The sequence below is a fragment of the Rhinolophus ferrumequinum genome, chromosome 23 (genome assembly GCF_004115265.2).
Source record: "Rhinolophus ferrumequinum isolate MPI-CBG mRhiFer1 chromosome 23, mRhiFer1_v1.p, whole genome shotgun sequence".
Taxonomy (NCBI): domain Eukaryota; kingdom Metazoa; phylum Chordata; class Mammalia; order Chiroptera; family Rhinolophidae; genus Rhinolophus; species Rhinolophus ferrumequinum.
In genome coordinates, this window is record NC_046306.1 from 13830989 (window position 1) to 13848799 (window position 17811).

The following is a 17811-nucleotide window of genomic DNA, read 5'->3' on the forward strand; positions in this document are numbered from 1 at the left end:
CTACAGTTCTCGCTACTTTTGTATATGTTTGAAGTTTTCCATGATAACGTAGGAAAAAGAAGAGTAGTCAACAGCTCATCCGCTCTTCTGGGCCAGGCGCCTCTTCACCTCCCCCAACCCCACCCCTGTTAGCTGAGGCCTGAGGCTTGCAGGCCTGAGCTGCACTCCCCGAAAGCGCCAGGAGGTGTCGCCGCCGCCTCTCCACTGCTGCTGCTTGGAGGGTTCCCAGCTCCGGCGAAGCCCCGCAGCACCCCCAGCCTCCCAGACGTCCCAGGGGTTTCTGCTCTTCCTTACAAGGCCGGGAATGGAGAGGAAGGACCTCGACGCAGTCGGGATTTGCCCTTTTCAGTGCGTGTTCCGGGCTGCTCTCGACCTCCATCTTTCAGGGCCGTGGCCTCCCCATCCACCTGCCGAGGCTGGGGGAGGGACCTTGTCCTGGCCTTGGGTCCTGCCCCCCCCCCCGTGCCCCCCACTCAGTCTAGGCTCCTGAGCTCCACCTTGATCTTGGAATCTCCATCCCATCTCCTTCGACCTCCCCCACACCCGGAGGCCAAGCTCCTGCTTCCCCTCCGTCCAGGTCCCGGGTATCAGCCTCGCTGCCCCACACCCCTGCCGCTGCCTGTTCCCCAGCTCCCCACCCCAGACTCCCTTTGAGGGCTGGGCCTCCAGGTTCAAGGCCCTCATTTGGAGGAGGATGAGAATGACACGCTGGGTCTGCTTGGCTGTGGTATTGAGCTGAGTGAGCAGTGGACCAGGAGTCAGTAAACCTAGATCCCAGACAAGCCTCCCTTGAGGAAGCCACGCCCCCTGGTTGTAACTGTAGAATAAAGGTTTTCTTTTTAAAGAAACTTTTTAAAGAAGCGGAACTCCATTTTCAGAAATCCAATATGTAAAATCAACAGGAGTGAAGCATCCTGAATCCATGTGGGAGAAATTTAGTCACTTGGCCACCTCTGGCCCCCACGCCCACCCCAGGCTGAAAAGCACTGGGCTTCCCGACCTCTGGATGTTTTACATTTCTCGCGGGCTGTGAGCCCAAGAGTTCTTACAAGTTGGTCTTGTAAGAATCCATCCATGCATTCATTCAATCAACATTTACGAAGCTTGTACTTTATGCTGAACCCCCAGTGAAATAAGTTAACCAGCACGGGGACTCAGTCCTCTATGGGTCCACAGCCCGGTGAGCAGACAGCATAGCCTGGGGCATGCTGGACCAGCAGGTGGCCCCAAGTTCAGGGAGCCGGGCAGAGGGGTGCCTGTCAGTGAGGGAGCCAGGGAAGGCTTCTCAGAGGAGGTGGCACTTGGGTGATCTTGAGAAAAGCCATGTCGAGAATGAGTTGGAAGGGGAGAGGAGGGTCTGGAAAGCAGTGAGAAGCTTTGTTTCTTGATGCAGTCATTTAGAGGGACCCCCCCCAAAAAAAAAATGGCAGGGGAGAGCAATTACTATGGTTTGGGTGGAGACCAAGTGCTTCACTGTAGACACCCTGCCAACAGCGCTGGGACACCCCACCCAACAGCGCCAGGACACCCCGCCTGACACCGTTTGGATACCTTGTCCAACACTGTCCAGACACCCCGCCTGACACCATCATTGGGACACCCCACCCGATACCGCCGGACCTCCCACACAGATGGAGCCACAGTTAGCACCCCTGAGGCACCACGTGAGCGTGTCTGGAAGGAAACCCACTTCCCTCACAGTGACATTGCCAATAATTGGTGTTGCTGAGGACATGAATAGCCTCGTGGGCCGCAAATGAAACACTGAATCCCAAGTGTTCCCTGCAGTGCTGGGGGGCATTGGTAAGAAGGTGCCAAGATTTTAGAGACCCTCTTCTTGGGCAGAGTGCCTCTCCATCCACAAATAGAAACTCACTAAGATTTTAATCTAGAGCAGTGTACATAAAACTCACTGTTTCTAAGTAAATATACACCAAGCAAAATACTTCACTTTTGTGTTATGGGCTCTTAAGAGATGGGAACTAGGAACAGGAGGGGTGGGTGGAAGTACTGGGGGAGAGGAAGAGTCAGACTGAGAGGAAAAGTAGGTTCCCAGCCGGGGAGGGAGAGAAGGCAAAAGGCAGACATCTATACTCTAAGGAAAGAGAGGAGGTGAGGCAGATGGAAGGTTCTAGCTTCTCCTCTGCCCAGAGCTTTGTTTTGTTTCAGACCCACACTTTCTTGCTTAGTTTACATGAGGTTTTGATACCTATTAGTTAGTGGGAGACAAATGCTCTTGTCACACTCAGTTTTTCCCTGGGGCTTTGTGGCAGGTGCTCTGATGACGTGCTCATACCTGTTTGACACTCACCATTGCTGAATTCGCTCAGGGGTGTCCTCCTGTGGGCCCCGGGCACTCTCCACCGCAGGGCTTTCTCTCAGCCCTGGTGTTTGTGCAGGCTGGAAATACTGGGGAGTTACTGCCCCTGGAAGCGGCTTGGCAGGTGGGGGCTAGAATAGCGGCCCAGCTCCTTCCCCCTCAGGCAGGCCTGTTCCGAGGTGAGTCTGTGCTGTCTCCCAGAGTCCCCGGTGGGATTCAGCTCCAGCTGCCCACGGTGCTAAAGTGAACCGATAACACGCCATTAATTAACTTCCATCCCCCTCTGTCTTTCCTCCCCCCTCCCCTGGTGGTGCTGCCTGGGGTCACCTCCCAAATAAAGGACTTGCACTCACATCCTTGTCTCAGGTCTGTTTCTGGGGAAACCCAACTCTAAAAAGGCTTTATGTATTAAACATTTATTTTGAGGATCTCGTTAGCCCTCCAGAATTAGGCCAAGCCTGTTTGCCATGTGGAGTGACTAATACCCTTTAATTGTCCAAGTTTTGAATTGAGGGCTTCTTTTCTTATTGCAATTTGAAGGCTTTTTTTGTCTCAGAAGGATGGTTTTTCAGTTTGAAAAGTTACTCTGAGACTCTTTAGTTAGTTCGGGCTGCCATAATGAAGTACCAAAGACCGAGTGGCTTGTAAACGACAGAGATCTGTTTCCCACCATTCTGGAGGCTGGGAGTCTGAGATTGGTGCCAGCACGGCTGGGTTCTGGTGGGAACCCTCTTCCGGGCTGTAGACTGCCGACTTCTCACTGTGTCCTCACATGATGGAGAAAGAGCTAGCTCTCTGGCCTCTTCTTAGAAGGGCACTCATCCCATTCAGGGGGTCCCACCCTCATAACCTAGTAACCACCCAAAGGCCCCACCTCCAAATCCCATCACATTGGGATTAGGGTTTCAGTCCAGAGCAGGGACCTTAGGTCAGTTTACCAGAAAGTACCGGATGTTTCCATTTCCAAATCCTAAAATGACATCTGGAACCGACTCTCTAGGTCACCTGGAGAGTGCATAGAAATAAAGGTGTACGTGCGGAGCCATGTTCATCATTCATTCATGAAATAAGTTTTGATTGAGCTGTGTGCCAGGTGTTTCTGCTCCGTGAATTTCCAGTCCTGGGTAGCTTGAAACTGGATTTCTGATGAGGTTTCAGTTCACTCGGTTCTCCGTGCGGTATTTCCTGAGAGCCTCTGTGTGCCTGGCACTGGGCCAGACCCTAGGTAAGACATATGCTATATTTCCCGAGGGCTGAGATCCACATATAAACAATGGTGGATATGTTTCTTGCGGCATAAAGGAGAGATGGGTTCATTCTGCCTTGGGGGTTTGAAAGGGTCAGACAGTCTTCATGGAGGAGGGGACCCGTGAGCAGAGCCTGGAGCATTTGGAGGACAGTAGAGTGAGCAGAATTGTGGCAGGACTGGCCAGTCTAGGAACTGCAAATGGTGTCATGTCATCAGGCTGCAGCCAGAGTGCAAAGTGACCACAGTGCAAAGGGGCCAGCTGGTCCAGGCTGGAAGCGTCTTTAGTATTAAGAGCTGGGCTGTGCTGAGAAGCCGTTCTGTTCAGTGGTGAGGGCACACGCTCTGCCTTTGGGCCAGCCGAAATTCCCATCTCAGTTCTGCCACTGCGTCACTGTGTGACTTTGGGCAAGTTAAGAGCCTCTCTGAGCGTCAGTTTACTCATCAGTATTATAGTGGGGATTAATTACTTCCTGCATAGAGTTGTACTGGGGATTACATAAAGGGAGCCCAGGACAGCTCCTAGGACACAGTGAGTGCTAATAAGAGGACATTATGTGTGAATGATTTGCACCAACATGACCTGGCTGGGTTTAAGGAAAGCTTGGGTGTGCAGGATTGAGAGTCCCTCGCTGATCTACATTTACATCGCCCTGGAGGTTGGGGGACGTCTTTGGCAGTGCCCTGGGCAGTGAGGAGCAGAAAGCGGACTAAATTGGGACAAAGGGACACCCCAAATGAGGCTCTGTATGCCCTCATTGGCTGGAGAGTGGTATCATTTCCATCCTCACCGTCATCCCAGTGGTCCAGACGCTTATCCTGTGACACCTGGGCAGGGCAGCAGAGGGCACCGTCTCTGCTAGAGCCCCTGCCATGTTATGGAAGGACCCAGAGCCTCCATGGGGAGTTGTCAGTGCTTTGCATCAGGGGGATGGTGCCTGTCTCATGGTGGGGGGAGCGGGAGGGGGACAGGCACGGCCAAGTGGCAGCACTCCAAACTCCTCACTCGCCTCAAGGCCCACGTCTCACCCTTTTCAGAAGCATCTGCAGAGATGTTCTCAGCAAAGTTGGAGACCTCCCAACTGCCCACCCGTCCTGGTGTTGCTCTGTAAACAGAACTGGCAGATGGGCAGTGAGACCTGCTCTGCAGAGGGCCTGGCAGAGGCTCTGCTTTCACAGTTTGGGGACAGCCCAACCCCATGAAGATTCATTGGATCTGGAAGATGGAAGGGACCAGAGAGAGGGAGAGCTAGGACAGCCCTCTATTTGTGTAGATGGGGAAACAGGCTCAGGGAGGCAAAGGGAATGGCTCAGAGTCACACATCAGATCAGTGGAAAGGTGGGCTTTTGTCTCCCTAGTTACTATTCTCTCTCCACCCCTCACAGCCAATTGTCCCACTCAACTAGGACATCTGCCAGCCACAAGGGGTTGCTAGGATCAACCAACAGCCCTCGTCCTTCACCTCAGCTAAGTGTTCCTGATTCTACCTCTAGAGAACTACCATTCTGTTCTTGAGCATTGTCCCCTCCCTTCCTCATTCGTTCATCCATTCACGCATCCACCCACCCACCCAAATAGCATTGCTGCTGTTTCTGACCCAGGACCTTGGTTTGGCTATACAAAGTGAATATTGTGGGGGTGAATTTGGCCTTCCCATGTAAGCAGGAAGGGTCTGGAGTCACAGCTGTTTCAGTAAATATTTCTCCTCTGATTTCTCCATAAATCCTGCATTTCCTCATCTATTATTAAACCAATCTCCATGCGTTAGTAAGTTGCAGTCCCTTTGACCCACATTTTCCCTTTTTCCTTCCCATGTGAAATTTTACTCTCAGTCTGAGGTATTATTGTTGGGTGTAATGGGGGCATCCAAGGATACCTTTTGGGGCCGGGGGATCTGGTGTGGCTCTGGTTTTTCAGGGAAGATAAGAAGCAGCGTCAGAGGCCACAGACCATGGAGCAGACGGGAGGGAACTTCTCTGACCAAACCTGAGTTTCCGAGGAGGGTTGCAGTGGTATAATCCCCTTTGTCTCCTGATTGTTACGAAGAACGTCACGTTCACTTCCAGGCTGATTATGGTGGCGAAGGGGCTTATTTGAGCCTTGCTTGTCAAGTTAGGTCTCTTTGGTTGTAAGTGAAAGAAACTTAATGTGCTGGTAATAGAACAACATGGAGACCAACAGCTCCAGAATTTGAAATATCACAGTTTCAAACCCTAAGGAGGCATGGGTTCAATTCTGTTTGTCCCAAGTCCAAAATCCCAGGGAAGGGTTCAATTTAGGTCAAGTGCCCACTCGAAGCCGACCAGCTGTGGCCAGGGGAGTGAGGTCACAGCATATGAAATGGTGGCTTCTGCAGTAACCATGGGAATGGCGGGGAAGGTTCCCAGAAAACAGGGCAGCTGGGAGGGTAAAATATTTTTTCAATAAGCGTCCTTTGAGAATGCTCACTTGGGAGACGGCCTAGAGATACCTGTGCCTTTGCTCCTAAGGTGCTTGGTTTGCCCTCCGTACATCTAGTCAGGTTGAATAAGGCTCTGATGCTTCTCTTCATTATCTGAGACTCCAAAGGGTCACGGTGACCGCCGAGGGTCCTGGCGCTGGTGACCTGGGCTTTTAGTGCTCACGGTCTGGGAGAGACAGGCTGTGTCCCAGTCCAGGCTCCCCTCACCTGTGCCTCCCGTCTTTAAGGAGTCACGGGAGAGACGAAAGAGGTGGCCTCTGCTGTGATACTGAGTCAGGTTCAAGTCCTGGCTCTGCCATCACTAAATTGGAACTTGGGCAAGGCACGTGACCTCTCTGAGACTCAGTTTCCTCACCTATGAGATGGGGACAAAAGCAGTCGCTTCGTGAGGGTAAGAGGCAATTGACAGCAACTGGTTCTTACACGGGAAGGTGCATCTGAACCACCTGGAGGCTTTATTGCTGGGACCCGCGCCCCCAGAGTTTCTGATTCAGTGGCTCTAGAGTGCCCCCCCCGCCCCCCACCCCTTTAACAAGCTCCTGGTGATACGAATGCTGCCAATCTGGGGGCACACGTGGAGAAGCACTGATCTGCCTTTATGGTGGTTCTCACCGGAGGGCCATTCCGCCCCCTTCTCCGCTCCCCTCACTCCACAGCAGGGGACACCTGGCAATGCTGAGAGATAGTTTTGGTTGTCATCATTGGGTGGGGGCTGCTATTGACATTTAGTGGGTGGAGGCCAGAGACGCAAAACATCCTGCAATGCACAGAACACCGCCTTCCTCCCCACCCCCAACAAAGAATTATCCAACCCAAAAAGTCAGTAGCGCCGAGGTTGGGAAACCCTGATCTAAAATAACGCTCTGGGCTTAACTGTGCAGCTGTGCTACCCTGGCAAAGTCACCTCGTTTTTCTGAGCCTGATGATCACGCAGAATTAGTTCCAAGAAGCTTTGTAGCTCTAACATTCAACAACTTTAGTCAACAAACATTTATTATGTACCAACTACATGCAAAATGTGGTGGCATTTCCATGCCAGGCACTTCCATAGGCGATCGCACACTTGGCAAACATTGAGTAAATGTGGTTGGGTTTCCTATCGTAATGTGTAACGATTGCTTTATAATCCTGCATAAATTGTACTGTGCTTCCTTCCCTGTCCTTCGTGGAAGTTTAGATAAACGATGCCACAGCACCATGGCTTTTTATTTTCTCTTCTATGTCATAAATTAGCGCACTAATGAGGGCTTTTGGGGCACAAGCTTGCTAAGTGGTGATGGTAACTGGGCATATGTGAACACCACTATAATCACATCTATTCCCCACTTGGTTAATTGAAGGCAACCTTTTGCTTGAGAGTTAATAAAATATTTATTGCAATTAGTTCTGGTCTACAATATATTAATTCACAGTAGCTCTCAGTGACTAGTGGCCTGAGGTAGAAATTGCAGAAGAACCTGTAGGAGTGGAGCAGGCAAGAGCCTTCTTCGGGTAAATGTTTGGCTGTTGTCCTTGGTTTCTAAGCAGCTGTTGTGGAAAACAGTGGCATCTCAGCTGGAGTGACCAACTCTTCTTGGTTTGCTCAGGATTTTCCTGGTTTTAACGCTGAAAGTTCTGTGTTCCAGGAAACCCCTCTGTGGGGACCGAGTCCTAGAGAGCAGTTTCCAGGCTCTCAGCCTCACGTGGAGGGGTGCTGGCTCAGGTAATAGATGGCCATCAGCTGTTACCAGTTAGCCATTAGCCACTGATATAACTGCCGTGGCTACGCGGGTTGGTTGATTGGCAGAGAAGCAGACCGCGGGTTGCACATTGTGTGGCTCCTGCTTCCTGTATCTCCAACCCAGCTGCCAGCGAGAATTTAGTGGTATGACTCCCCTATCTATGGCTCCATGCGTGTTCCTTTTTGGCCTCACCATGTCCTGCATTCTTGTGCGGGGAGTGGGACCAGAGTCCCTGCATGACACCCGCATTCCTGGGCAAACCTGGATGATTGGTCACTGTAGTGGAGACTGAAGAATTAACTAGAAAAGGAAGTTGATGCATGAGGACATATCAATTAGAGGGAATAGCTTAAAGGATTAAAAAAAAAGTCATGATATATTCGGGGTAGCTTGGTAATGCTGGTGATGGCTGGCAATCCTTGGTATTTCTTGGCTTTCAGCTGTAGTCCTCTATTCTCTGCCTCTATCATCACATGACATTATCCCCTGTGTGTCTGTCTTTGTGTGTCTTCTCTTATAGGGACACCAGCCATACTGGATTAAGGGTCCACCCTGTTCCAGTATGACCTCATCTAAACTAATTATATCTGCAGTGATCCTATTGCTAAATAAGGTCACATTCTGAGCCTCCAGCGGGTTAGGACTTCAACATATCTTCTTTTGGGGACACACTTCAACCCTTAACAGTTCCTAGAGACATAAATTCCTTGCCATGTGGACCTGTTTGTAGGGCACCTCTCAACACGGCAGCTGGCTTCTCTCAGAGCCAGCAAGGGAGAAAGTGAGAAAGCCAGCAAGTTGGAAGTCTCAGTCTTCTTGTAACCTAATCTCAGAGTGATAATCTCATCACTTTTACTGTGGTAAAATATTGAGTCACTAGGCCCAGTCCACAAAGGGGAGGAGATTACATAAGGGCGTGAATGCCAAGAGGTGGCGTCATTGGAGGCCATCTTGGAGGCTGTCTGTCACACCCACCAAGAAGCAAGCTTGCTGGTTTATTCACCAAATCCCGTTTCTACTGGTTGAAAGCTGCACCTAGGGAGCTTTCTTTGTTTCAGTCTTGAGAGTTCTGTTTCTTGGGAAACCCCTTAGTCCCAGGCAAACCAGGATTGTTGGTCACCCCAGCACGAACAAAAACTGCTACCTGGGGATAGTTGAATCAAGAAACAAGGACATGCTAAAATCTCACAAGATGTTATGAGATTGTATAGCTGGGTCCAATATACCAACAGCTGAGGTGTAGGATGGAGAAGATGGAGCTTAGCATCCCTTGTGGAACATAAATCAGGGGCTTTATTCGGAGCTCAATCAGTGTCAACAGTTTGATGTGGCCCTCCAAAAAGTGAATGCAGCACAGGCATTAATGAAAGCATTGCTAAAGGAACAAAATTCACGACAGTAGGCAAAAGCGAGGGCCATCAGAGATCCATTGTCAAAATCTGGGTGACGTTGCACTGATTTGAGAGGATAAAGTAGAATTAGACAAAAATAAATTCTCTGCATACAGAGGGAAAAGGCAGAGAGATGCTACTAGTTATCAAATGCAGGCAGAGACAAAGGGCACAGGAATCTGATTTTACATGCAAATTCTTCAGTTTCTCAAGAAAAGATGTTCTTGTGGTGAATGTCTTGAGACCCACCAAGAGCATTCATGTTGCCATGGTGATGCAGTTGGTCTAGAAAGAGAGAGAGAGAGAGACAGAGAGAGAGAGAGAGAGAGAGAGAGAGAGAGAGACAGACAGACAGACAGACAGACAGAGACAGAGAGAGACAGAGAGAGACAGAGAGAGAGAGCTACTCTCTGCAGTTGTCTACTGAAGAGGTTCCTGGGACACAGGCCTTTTTGGGTCTTTTTTCTCTGGTGTAATTTTTCCAGATGCCACTACTTAGGGAAGTGGAGCTCAAATTTGAGTATGCCTCAGATCTGGAAGACTTGTGCAAACACAGATACCTAGGTCCTGAGAGTTTCTGATTCAGTAGGTCTGGGGTGGGGCCCAAGAGTTTGCATTTCTAACACGATACCAGGTCATGCTGACGCTGCTGGTCCAGGAACCGCTGCCCTGGGGCAATGGGGCCCAAAGCGAACTTACAGTTATATTACAGGAAATTGAAACTTATCTTTTTCACTCACATTCACAATTTTCTCCTACTGTTCTCTCCACTGTGGAACAAATGAATGTATATGGCCTTCTGAGTTTATCTCCATTTCTGACATCTCATAGTGAAGAAGCTCCCTATTAAAATCATCTAATTGTCAGATTTTTTCCTCCAACTTAGTATTCTCGATGCTGACATAATGTTAGAAAATTTTGGCTCCTTTTGACGTCTGGCATCTGCTCATCATAACTCCCTGATAAGAGAAATATACATTATGGGTCTTTCCTCTACCTAAACCCTGGCTGTACATTAGAACTCCCTGGGATTTAAATATCTCAATGTTGACCTCCAATGGATTAAATCAGGACCTGTCATGCAGGGTGGCATGTGGGGTCTCTGGTCCCACTCCCCACATAAGAACGCCTCACATGGTGAGGCCAAAAAGGAACACCCATGGAGCCATAGATGGGGGAGTCATACCACTATAGTCTCTCTGGCGGCTGGGTTGGAGACACAGGAAGCAGGAGCCACACGATCTGCAACCTGCCGTCTGCTTCTCTGCCAACCAACCTCACTTGCCAGCTGCAATCCGCCATGCCAACTGCAATCCATGCTTGCTAGCTCAGCCACCATCTTCTTGCTAGCCCCCATTTGCTGCTAGCGTAGCCACAGCAGTTATATTAGTGGCCAATGGCTCACTGGTTATAGCTGACAGCCAACTAGCCACAGCTGATGGCCATCTAATCACAATTGGTGGCCATTTACTACCTGAGTGAGCACCTTTCTATGTGAGGGCAAGAGCCTGGAAACTGCACTCCTGGCTCTGTCCCCACAGGACCTTTGGGGAAGAAAGGAGTGGTATCTTAGTTTAAAAGCGCTTTCTTAGGTGATTATCATGATACTATAAAACCAAGGCTGTGAACACTAATCTTTTCCGTGTTCTCTGAGGTGGTGGCAGGTCCCGTGCAGACAGAATTCCAGCCTGTGATCCTCAACCTTGGCTACACATTAGAATCACCTGGGGAGCTTTTAAAACTCAGTGCTCAGGCAGTCCCCCGGACCAATTATCTTAGAATCTCAAGGGGTGGGATTCAGGCATCAGTATTTTTTACTATTCCCGTGGTGATTCCAACGTGCAGCTGAGGTTGGGAACCCTGGCCTAGAAGTATTTTTTGCGTGGGACCTGCCAAGTTCCAGGCCTTGGCGTTTAGCTTAGGGCACAGGAACTGCAAGGTCTGGTCCCACCCTCAAGGGGCCCATCTCCAAGCTCAGTGCTACCAACACAGCCTCAGATTTTCAGCTTTGCAGAGCCCTTCCTCCAGGCTCCCAAACTCCTTTGAAAACCTTCTGGCTCTCTGGAGTCAAGGGGTCTTACATTGAGGTCCATAATTGCCATTTGTAAACTGCGTCCTGGGGTGAAAGGGAGCAAAATTGGCAGATGGTGGGAAAGGTGGGGTTTGGAATCCCTCAGACCTGGACTTGGGACTGGCACCACAAATAACTGCTGTGCATCCTTGGGCCAGACACTTCACCTCTCTGAGCCTCGGTCTCTCCAGCTATAAAACCTGTAATATTTCCTCCTCTTACAGAGTTGTGTTAAAAATTAAATGAGGCCCCCTCTAGGGACTGAGCAGTACATGACCACAAGCAATGTGTGTGTTCTTGCAGGATGACAAAGCGCTGGCATCATGTGAACTTGACTATGTAATGATCACAGAGCTCCCCATCCATGTGGGTGTAGCAGCCTCAGCCTCGGCACTACTCACATTTGGGCTGGATCCTTCTTTGTGTGTGTGGCTGTCCTGTGCACTGTAGGAAGTTTAGGGGCATCTCTGGCCTCTACCCACTAAATATACCAGTATCACTGCCTCCCAGCTGTGACAACCAAATATGTCTCAACCAGATAGTGCCAAATGTCCCCTGGAGGATAAACTTGCCCTCAGTTGAGAGTTGTTGGAATCCAGAGAGATGTGGAAGAATGCTCTCCAAAAGGGGATGGTTTTTTGTCTCCAGGTGGTAAGATTGAGGAGAACTTTTTTTTTCCATTAGCCTGGTCTGCCTTTTCGAACGCAGAACCTACAAAGTGCGTGCATTCAGGTGGTGAATAAGACACACGTGTTCAGTGTTTTATTTTATTGCTATTTATTTTGTGGAACCAGAGGCCAAGCAGTGCCCGCTCTGTTCTCTGGCCCCTACGAGGAGCTACGTCTTCAGACCTCTTTAGCGTGTGACTGGTGGGTGCCTAGTAAGAGAGCGATCAGTGTGGGTTTTCTGTTCCTCCTGGAGCGCTTCACTCTAGGAGAGAACGGGGTGATTAGTACAAAGCCTTCGTCCCCAGGGCCCGCAGAATAGAGCGGTCTTTATGCAGAGATGTTAGCAACTTCCTGATTTTATTTCAAACAAGCAGACATGCAATTTGTTGACACAAATCTTCCAAAGAAGCGCACATCAGGCAGCGATCCACCTGAGCCGCTCTGCTTGTGGCAGAAATCTCAAAGACCCCCAAAGTGTAGCATCATCATGTTTACATCACAGCTCTGAAACGAACACGAAATATGCCATTGAGACTGATTTCCCCATTATCCCGTGGCGTTCTGATTTTTAAAAGAGATCAAAATTCCATTTTTCCCAGAAGAAAGGGAGCGCCGATTCACAGATTTCATTACCAACTTAAAACAAATTGAGCAAAAAAAAAAAAAAAAAAAAAAAATAGGGGGAATGTTTTTTCATGCACAGCAAGGCCTCCTTTTAAAACCAGCAAACATCTGTGCACTTAAGCACCTTCTGTTAAGGTCTAAGGAAGTCAGTTTCGGGAATACGTGTGAGTTCATTGACTCTGCCTCACTTTCAAAAACTGAATAAGAAATGAAGAAATCATCCTCTAGTTTTTTAAAAAGGGTGAAAAAAAAGAAGATGCATCTGCCAAGAAAAGTTTGGACGGGGCATTCAGAGCTCATAATAAACAGGTGCAGAAGGCTGCGTCGGGCTGGCACTGGGCCAGACGCTGGGGCCGCACTGGGAGGTGCTGTTCTGAGTTTTTATTTATGAATCTGAAAACTCACATCTAGGACTGTTTTTCTGAGTATAAGAGATATTTGTTCACGCTGGAGCTCTGCTCCCAACTACGGTAGCCACTAGGCACGGGAAGCTGTTCACATTGCAATTTCAATTAATAAAATCAAAGAAAAAAAAATCAGGTCCTCTGTCATGTCACACATGACCCATTTCAAGTGGCAGTAGCTACTTACCTACCATTTTGGACAGTGCAGCTCCAGAGAATGTGGAAAATAAGGACACGTGGAAAGGAGAAATGATAGAGGGGGCTTATTCCTGCCTCTCACCCCTTAGAATCACTGTTGTTGAAATGTGGATTTCCTCCTGATCTTTTTTTTCTTTTTTTAGTACTTTTCATATGAAATTTAAGAACTTGTTTTAATTGGGCTATGTACTAAGTACAGTAACCATCTTCTTTGTAGATCTCACTTTCCACCTAACCTTTTCTCATGTGACATTTCCCAGCTTAAAATACATGCTTTGAAAACATGATTTTATAACATTTCCTGATTGGAGGGATAATGCATCCTTATTACGAGAAATTGAAGTAAAAGAGAAAACGAAAGTCCCCCTAAGATCTCACTCCTCAGAGATAAAAGTCTTCACCCTTTTGGTGAGCATTCTTTTGGATATTTCTTTGGTCATAAGTACACAGATGGGTGTATAAATAGTCAGCTTTATTAGGGATATTTCCGTCAATGAATACAGAAATAAATACAGTATTCGTTTTATTAGCTACATGTTATTTCAAGGCACAGATATTCTGTTGGACTCCCCTTGCTGCATCTGGTCAATCCCTGCCCTCTTTTGCAGAGTTCTCCCCTTTCTTCGGAATTTTTTTCCTTCTTATTTTCCTTCCTTCCTTTCTCCTTCGACCCCCTTCCACACCCCCGTCATTCCATAACTGTTCTCTGTGCCAGGCGCTCTGCTTGTGGAAAGGCTAGAACAATGAAGAAGATAGTTAAGTTCCTGCACTTACCGAGTTTGTATCCCGGTGGAGGAGGCAGAAAAGACAATAGGCAAAGTGAAGAAATATTAACAAGTAACAGTTGAATTACAGATTAAGGGAAGTGCTAGAAGGAGGCGGCCTGGCTGGTTGAAGCTTCTTGGGCCCTGGAGTCGGTCTGGATGGATTCGTCCTCATTCTTCCACCTGCTTCCTGGGGGGCCCTGGGCAGTGGAGAAGTAGGTGCTGCCCCAGGAGAGGGATGAAACAGAGGGAAGTGACTGTTGCTGCGGTTGCCGTGGTCAGGGGATCTCAGTGGCCCTGGGGTCCAGATGCTGACATTGCTCTAAACCAGTGATTCTTACTCAGGGCCCATTTTGTTCCCCCGGAGGACTTTGGACAGTGTCTAGAAACATTTTTGCATGTCATGACTGGGGGGACGTGCTACTGGCATCTAGTGGGGAGAGGCCACGGCTGCTGCTAAACATCCTACAACGCACAGGTGGCCTCCACCACCAAGAAGGATCTGACTCAAAATGTCAGTCGTGCGAGGTTGAGAAAGCCTTCCCTAGAAGGTGCCAGGGCTTAAGGTGGAGAGGGCGCCTGAACCTGAGGAAGGGGAGGTGGGGAGGAGAGAGCTTGAAGAGACAGCTTTACAAGAAAGTCACGGCCGAGGAGTGGCAGTGAGGAGGCATGAGGATGCTTCATGTGAGTTTGGACCTTAAGGTGTGTGGATGTGGGGGCGGGGGAGCGGGAGCCACTTCAGCTGGCGAGGCTGCAGGGAAAGTGGGGTTCTGGGAGACAGAGCTGCAGCTGAGGCAGAAGGTGCAGTTGCTGAGTGTTTGCTGAAGTGGTTCAGCATGGGGGTGAGTTTGTTCACTTAAAAAAGCTGTTTCTGAGGGCACAGGGAGAAGACCTGGGGAGGAAGGGTGTGACGGAAGGTTGGTCAGACTAGAGAGAGCCAGGGGCAATGTGGGGGTGACCATGGAGGCAGGGCAGGTGTGGTCAGTTAAATTCTTGGCCCCTTTAGCAGGAGTTTTTATGCTGGAGGTCAGGCTGGGATATAAATCCAGGCCCGTCTGTCAATTCACGCCAAGGCTGAGCCTGGTGGGGTGAAGGTGTCAGGGGGACAGTGGCCAGCGGGCCTGTCCTGTGGGCGCCCCCGATGCTGATGTCAGGCTCTGTGGGGAGCCTGTCTAGGGAGGTTCCAGCTGCCTTGCCTGGGGAGGGGGACCTGGGTGGGGCGTTCCGGGCTCTTGGCCCCACCGGCTGGACTGCATGTCTGTGGGCAAGCAAGTGGGTGCTGGAGAGTTCTAGGTGCTTGTCCAGTGTCTGGTCCAGCTCGTCCCTGGTGCTGAGGACAGGTCCGAAGGCTGAGAGGAACAGTGGACTCACCGTGTCCCTGTTCACATTGTGAACGACTTTGTATAAGAGACAAGGCTTGTGAGCCAGGCTAGTCTGGGCTTCACATACTGGCTGGGTAACCTTGGGCAGTCGATTTGGCCTTTCTGAGCATTGGTTTCCTCCTTGACAGTGTTGCTGAGAGGATTAAGTAAGATGAGGTCTGAGGCAGTGCCGTATAAACTGTAAAGTGCGATCCCCATGTGAAGTCGACAGAAATGCTCCACGAAGTTTTTGAGCAATGGATGCTGATGAGACACAGCCTGGGCGGGGGCCGTGAAAGATGCTCTGGATTTTAAATGTCACCAGGATAGGTTCTTCTGCCTGTGATATTTCCACACTTACTGCCCAGGGCTGAGTCACAAAGAGAACAGCTGAGAGGATTGGGGCCTTCACACTTCCGCTTCCAGCACTCCACGGAAGGGCAGCAACAGTGTGGAGATGGCAGCTGAAGGGACGGTCCTGCTGAGCAGGTGTTCTCGCTCCCACATGGTTCCTTCTGTGTCACCCGAATCCCGTGGGATGAGGGGGTCGGGACGCAGTGACTGTGCTGTCCCCCTGGGAGCCAGGCTCTTAACTCATATGATCTCCTTTAACCTTCACCACACACTTGAGGCTGGGCATTTTTATCCCCATTTTATAAATGAAGACATTGAGACCCATTGGGTGAATTAACTGGCCTCAGGTCACGTGGTATACTCTGTCCTAGGAAAGATTCCCTTTCTCTCACATCTCCCTGAAAGGGTTAGGAGTTGGTCTTGTTTTCATTTTGTATTTTGAATTTGTTTTATTCGGTGGGTGTAAAAGTAATTGCAGCTTAAAAGATTGGGAAAAAAACCCCACAAACCTGCAAAAACCGCAATTACTTTTGCACCAACCTAACATTTTTTTAAAGATAGGAATAACTTAAGAGCTATTTGAGACCCAGTCCTCAGGGAGCCAGTGATTGGGACCCAAAGGCAGGGGTGACCTGAGCCCGGGAAGGTGGTGGCCAGATGGTGACTGAGCTAGAGACCAGCATGGACGCGAATAGGGAGCCTTTTTTCTTTTAATTGTGTTTTAACTGGAGAATTCACTGTTTGCCTGCATTACTTCCATCAGAGCAGGGCAGTCTATGGAATGGCCTTGTTTTGGTTTCTCAGGCCACGGGTCAGACAAGGCATTTTTCCCGGGAGGCATTGCAGGGAGCCAGGCCGCCTGACCCAGTGATGGCACATGTGCTCTGTGCCCACATCGGTGCTCTGAGAGTCGGGCAGGTCCCCGAGCAGAGCCACTTCAAGCCATTCGAGGAAATGAGGGATAGACAGGCTTCTGCTTCTTTTTCAGTCCTTGGCTCCTGCATCGCCTCCCGCAGGAAGCCTTTGTGGACTCTGCTCCAGCAGCCATGATAACTGCACACCATGCTTTGCCGGGCCCTGCACTGTGTTTTGTCTCTGCATCCACCACGTGTGTGTTAAATGCATCTTTCCACGTCTGTCTCCCCACCAGTCTGGGAACGACTGTCTCCCCATCTCTGTAGCCCTAGGATGTCGCACAAGGTCTCAACACAGAAATGGTTTGCGGGAATACATCACCCTCAACTGTGAGGTAGTTTGTGTTAAGTGTCCCATGTTTGGCTATGGCTGGAGGAGTCCAGAGGGAACTAACCAACATGCATTTGGGGGGGCAGGCAAGGTGGGCTTACAGGCAGAGGTGGGTTCCAACATGGTTCTGAGGAAAGCTTGTGTTATCTTACTGGATCCACACCACGGTCCTGTGAGGTTGGTTTTATCCTTATTTTACAAATGGGTAAGCTGAGTCTCAGAAAAAAAGAAAGATTTGCCTAAAAAGTTTCTCCCACTGAGAAAGCTGCAGAAGCAGGTAGGGAGTCCCGCATGACTCTCCTTCTAGGGCTGGTTATTTGTCCAGTTAGCAAATAGTGTTGAAAGTCTGAAGTGATGTTTCTCAAGCTGCAGACCCTGGACCAGCAGCGTCAGCACCACCGGGAGCTTGTTAGAAATGCAGATTCTTAGGCCCCCTAGAGCTACAGAAGCAGAAACCCTGGGGGTGGGGCCCAGCCATCCTGCTTTAATAAGTTCTCCAGGTGATTGCCATTGCATGGATCGAGCTGGGCGATATCCAGAGGGAGTAGGGGCTGGGGGTAAGCTCGGGCAGGGGAAAGGCAGGGCGGGGACAGACTTTGGTGACACTTCCCTCGGCCACACAACCTCTCACTGGCTACACTTACCTTTTACGATAACTTCTGTCATCTTAAAGAAGAAAAACGTCACCCCTCTGTCCACATCTCTTTCCTCCCTCCTGTAAAGGAGGAAGAGTTACTAAATGGGACAAATTCAAGGTCCCACGGAGAGGACATGTTCACTCGTGGGGGGTGACGGGGGCTGCTATGTGTGAAAAGTGTTTGTGCCTGGGAGTGGCTATTTAGGTTCAGCTTCTTCCTCCGTATAGCTGGGTGGGTCACCAGGGACGGTCTCCTCTGGGCCAGCTAGTGGGTTGCCAGATGCCAAGATTTAGTTGAGGGTTTAGGGGGAGTTGGTAGACCAGGCGGCTTCTGTTTTGGTTTAG